General features: G+C 44.3%; 1 pseudogene; it reads left to right on the forward strand.

The window, feature by feature from the left end:
• The first annotated feature begins 1046 nt into the window (after positions 1 to 1046).
• LOC105821815 lies at positions 1047 to 1549 on the forward strand (annotated as a pseudogene).
• The last annotated feature ends 4097 nt before the right edge of the window (positions 1550 to 5646 follow it).

A 5646-nucleotide genomic window follows, 5' to 3' on the forward strand; every position in this document is an offset into this window, starting at 1 on the left:
GTCTTGCTCTTGCTCAGACCGGTCTCGAACTCCTGACCTCAAGAATACTCCCATCTCCGCCTCCCAGAGTACTAGGATTACAGGTGTGAGCCACCGCACCTGGCCACAAATCATATATCTGATGAGAGTTAATATCCAGAATATAATACTTGATACTAACCAAGCTGTCTATTCCCTAGCCTGTGTCAAAGGCTTGTGATGTGTTGTGATAGCTGGGTTTAAACAGTGCAATATTAAAACGAAAGCCATGAGTCTTTTAAGCTCAGTGTGTAAAGTCACACTCTGAGTTATAGCTCAAAGGTACAACTGGATAGCAAAAACAAACAAACAAAAAACAAAAAAAAAGGAAAGAAAAAGAAGGAAAAGAAAAGAAATCCAGAATTTATAAAGAATTCCTAAAATTCAACAACATGAAAAATAAACAACCCAATTAAAAAATGTGCAAATGACTTGAACAGACATTTCTCAAAAGAAGATATACAAATGGCCAATAAGCACATGAAAAGATGCTCACCATTATTACTCATTAAGGAAAAGCAAACCAAGTATATGCCACAACATGGATGAACCTTGAAAGCATTGTGCTAAATGAAATAAGCCAGACACAAAAGGACAAATATTGTATGATTCCAATTATGTGAAACCTCTGGAATGCTCAACTTCATAGAAACAGAAAGTAGATCAGAGGTTAGCAGGCGTTGGAAGGGAAGTTGTAAGCATAATAGGTTCCTTTGCCCAATGAGCATGACAAGTCAATACACCAACACACGAGGTTGCAGCAGAGAAAGAGGTGTAATCCATAGTGCAAGTGAATGAGGAAATAGGAGCAAACTTTAAATCCACCTCCCAGAGAATTTGGGGCTAGGATGTAAAGGTTTTCGAGTGGAGATCCTTGATTGGTTGAAGTGTGGAGGTGAAGTCACGGGATAAGGAGATGAAGAAACTGCATTCTCATGCTAATTTAGTTCCTACATGGTGGCCTTCAAACTGGTTGGAAACAAAAGCCTTATGATTCCAACTTCAAGAAATTTTAGGTTGTGGTCACTGCTGGGCGCCAGGAGGCACGTTGGCCGGGATTTCAGTGGGCTTCCTGGGGACAAAAATGGCTATGGCTAGTGATTTCTACCTGCGCTACTACGTAGGGCACAAGGGCAAGTTTGGACATGAGTTTCCAGAGTTCAAGTTTCGGCCGGACGGAAAGCTTAGATATGCCAACAACAGCAATTACAAAAATGACGTCATGATCAGAAAAGAGGCTGACGTACACAAGAGTGTAATGGAAGAACTAAAGAGAATTATTGATGACAGTGTAATTACAAAAGAAGATGATGCTTTGTGGCCTCCCCCTGACAGGGTTGGTCAACAGGAGCTAGAAATTGTAACTGGAGATGAGCACATTTCTTTTACTACATCAAAAATAGGTTCTCTTATTGATGTAAATTAGTCAAAGGATCCTGAAGGCCTTAAAGTATTTTACTATTTGGTACAAGACCTGAAATGTTTAGTTTTCAGTCTCCTTGGATTACACTTCAAGATGAAACCAATTTAAATTAAAAAAAAAAAAAAGAAATTTTAGGTTGTAAGGCAGTGGCTCACTTCTGTAATCTTAGCACTTTGGGAGGCCAAGATGGGAGGATCAATTGAGACCAGCAGTTCGAGACCAACCTGGGCAACATAGCCAGATTCCATTACTAGAAAACAATTAAACGGTAAATAAGATTCATTCTCTCTGTCTGACTGTCTTTGAGCTGGGATGTTGATCTTCTCGTACATTCTGACTCAGGAGGTACAATAACTATTGTCCCGAGCTTAAGATTCCTGGGGGAGAGAGGATTGCAGAGCAGAACACAAAGGAGCAGGATATTGGCAGAGACCAACTCCCAAAGGCTTAGAGTTCAGTGAGAAGGGTAGGTGGAGCAGTTTATTTCTCCTGTCCCCCAACATCTCTGGTAGTCAGTGGGCTCCCAAGCTGCTGAAGTGCTCTTCTACCCTCATAAGCCCCAAAGCTGCTGTCACCAGCAAACTGGGAGCTTCTTGAGGATGAAGCACCAGGCTGCCAGCACCCTTGGGGGCACTTTCCCACACCACAGACCCGAGCTAAGACGGCAGGTACCATATTGCTTCTCCACCCATTGTGCACCTTTGTCCTCCCCAGGGGGCTTCATCTCCCTCAGTTTTTGTCTCCCTCATTCCCACACAAACATTTGCCAACTTTGGCCCAGCCTGCAGGAGCCACAGGAAGCTGGTGGGTCCTGGGAGATTTGCATGATCCCAGAGTCTGGACATTCTGGGTGGACTGCCTTCTAGAGAGGGGGACAGAGATGCTCAGACTGCTAGCTTTCTTCCATTCAGACCCTTTTCCTCCTCTTCCTCCTGCTCCGCCCGTGGCTACTGAGAGACGGTTGAACCGGGGCTCGCAGGAATTGCTTTTCCTCTCAGTTGGTGCATCCACCACACCAGGGCTCCCACGGAGTGTGGGGCTCAAGCCTTTCTGGACTCTTTTCCTCCCCTTGCCTTCTCCCACCTGTAGCTACCAAGACACACAATTGAGCCACCATGCCGAGGCTTCCACAGAGAGTGGGGTTCAGGCCTTTCCCCTGGGAGATGTGCAGTGGACTGAGGGGTGCTCAAACTGTGAGCTCCCTGCCTGCTGGCCTTCCCTGGTGCTGCTTGCCTGGTGACTCCATCGGGGGAGGTCATGCCCCAAGGTACAGGGACGTCGAACCTGTGTGGGCACCCCATGGGCAACTCAGGACCAGCGTGCTTCTCTCTGGCATGGTGAGGGATTGATCTTTGGGGACCCAGAAATAGGCCCAAAGGTCAGATCCTGTAACCCCAGGTCTCAGTCAGATTGCTTGGGGGCAAGGAGGGGAGATTTGTGATTGGGTAAGGCCTCTACGGCCCCTCCCTGGTGGCTTTGCCTGGAAGCTGGGAGCAGACCTTTGACCCCTGCTGAAACAGATACCTTGCCAGCTTTGGTGGAGACTGAGGGCAGGCTCACCCAGCTCAGCCCTGCCGAGTCCCCCCCAACACTCGCCCCTGCTGTTGCAAAGAATAAGGACTTGCCTGAAGTTCCAGGACCCCACCCAACCCCTGGGGCAATCAAGTGCTTCTCCTGGGGGACTAGGGCTGGTCACAGGACCCAAAGGTAACATTGCAGCTTGTTCCTTTTGGCAAGCGCCACCTACTGACAAGGGGGTCAGTTCACACACCCTTTATAGCATTTACTGATGCAATCATACATGGTGTAGTTGAATCTCACCCACAAGCACACCCACTGTCCTAGAGATTAAACTAGGCATGCCATTATCTAATCAAAAGAAAATCCAAAAATAAGAAGCAAAAGGTACTCCAGATGAGAAGAAATCAGCAAAAGATCTCTGGATACAAGAAATCAGAGTAAAAGGATACCTCCAAAAAAGAAAACAATAATTCCATACCAAGGGAAACCAACCAAAATGAGAATATTAAAATGATTGATAAAGCATTTTGATATGGATTGTAAGGAAGCTCAATGAAATACAAGAGAAAATAGAAATCCAACAAAAAGAAACCACAAAAACAATGCAGGAAATGAATGAAAAACTCACTAAAGAAATTGAATTATTTAAAAAAATCAAGCAGAGGCCGGGCGCGGTGGCTCACACCTGTAATCCTAGCTCTCTGGGAGGCCAAGGTGGGCGGATTGTTTGAGCTCAGGAGTTAGAGACCAGCCTGAGCAAGAGCAAGACCCCACCTCTACTAAAATTAGAAAGAAATTAATCGGCCAACTAAAAATATATACAAAAAATTAGCCGGGCATGGTGGCGCATGCCTGTAGTCCCAGCTACTCGGGAGGCTGAGGCAGGAGGATTGCTTGAGCCCAGGAGTTTGAGGTTGCTGTGAGCTAGGCTGACACCATGGCACTCACTCTAGCCCGGGCAAAAAGAGTGAGACTCTGTCTCAAAAAAAAAAAAAATCAAGCAGAGCTTCTAGAAATCAAAAATTCATTCAAGGAAATACAAAACACAGTGGAAATCCTTAAGAATAGGCTAGATCAGGCAGAAGGAAGAACCTCAGAGCTAGAAGACACCTTTGAAGTAAACAAGTCAGTCAAAGTGAAAGTACAGAGAAATAAGAGGAATGAAAAAAAGTCTACAAAAAATATGGAATTATGTAAAGAGGTCTAACATTAGAATCTTAGGCATCCCTCAGAGTGACAAGGAAATACTGGAAAGGGCTAGAAAACCTATTTGAGGGAATACTTGAGGAAGATTTTCCAGGTCTTGCTAGAAATTTGGACATCCAAGTACTAGAAGCGCAATGGACTCCTGGAAGATTCACTGCCAAGAGGCAATCACCACAACATATAGTTATCAGACTGGCCAAAGTTAACATGAAAGAGGAACTCCCATGAACCATAAGGCAAAAGCATCAGGTAACTTACAGAGGAAAACCCATCAGACTAACTGCAGATTTCTCAACTGAGGCCTTATAAGCCAGAAGGGACTGTGGCCCCATTCTCAGTCTTCTTTTTTTTTTTTTATACTAAGTATTTTATTGTCTGCAGCCACCAGTGTATATAAAACAATTCCCCTTGTGAAACAGAAGTTCATGAAAATTCAGAGAGGTAGATGTTAAGTACTGACAAAAGTAGAAGTTTGCATATTATGGCACATGTATTGTTATAAGGATAAGCTTTTGTACAGGCTTCAAATTTAGTTGTTTCTTGACTATTCACCAGTTCATAAGAAGTGGTTTGGGAAACCTTTGAAAGATTCATTTTCCTACAAAAAGGAACAGACTTTCTGGGGTCTGAAGGGATTTGTACTTGAAGATACTCCAGTCAGCAGAGGATCATGTTGAGCATTCTGCAGACAGAATTGTTTCAAGTCTGCAGCTGCCTGGGAAACTTTAACACGGTTGAGCCCGGCCTCCATCCAGAGCTCTTGAACCACTTTCTTCATAGCGGCGATGTTGAAGGAACCAGACATGGCACATGTGAGAGCCAGGCCAATTCGTGGGTCGGTGGGTCGCGGCTTGGTGGGGCCAGACGGCTAGGCCTCTCAGTCTTCTTAAACAGAATAATGGCCAGCCTAAAATTTTGTGCAAAACAAAGTTTCTTATATGAGGGATAAATAAAAGACTTCCTCAAACAAGCAAACACTCAGGGAATTTGTCAAGACCAGACCTGCCCTGAAGGAAGTACTCAGATCTGTATTATACACTGATCAGCACAACAGACACCCACCAGTGTAAAACCACCCAAATGCTAAAGTGCAGAGCCCAATTACCACAATGGTTCAAGAGGTAAAACAAAGCAATAAAGTTCTACTCAACAGGATGAACAGAAATCCACTCTCCTAATCAATACTTTCAATAGATATGAATGGCTTGAACTCACCACTGAACAGACACAGGCTGGCTGAATGGATAAAACAATATAAGCCAAGTATCTGCTGTCTCCAGGAAACACATCTAACCCACAAGGACTCATTCAGACTCAAGGTGAAGGGATGGAAAACAATATTGCATGCAAATGGAAACCAAAAGAAAGCTGGTGTAGCCATTCTCATATCAAATGACATAGACTTCAAATCACCAAAAGTAAAGAAAGACAAAGACAGTCATTATATAATGGTGAAGGGAACAACTCAACAAAAAGAC

This window comes from Propithecus coquereli, unplaced genomic scaffold (genome assembly GCF_000956105.1).
Source record: "Propithecus coquereli isolate 6110/MARCELLA unplaced genomic scaffold, Pcoq_1.0 Scaffold59, whole genome shotgun sequence".
Taxonomy (NCBI): Eukaryota; Metazoa; Chordata; class Mammalia; order Primates; family Indriidae; genus Propithecus; species Propithecus coquereli.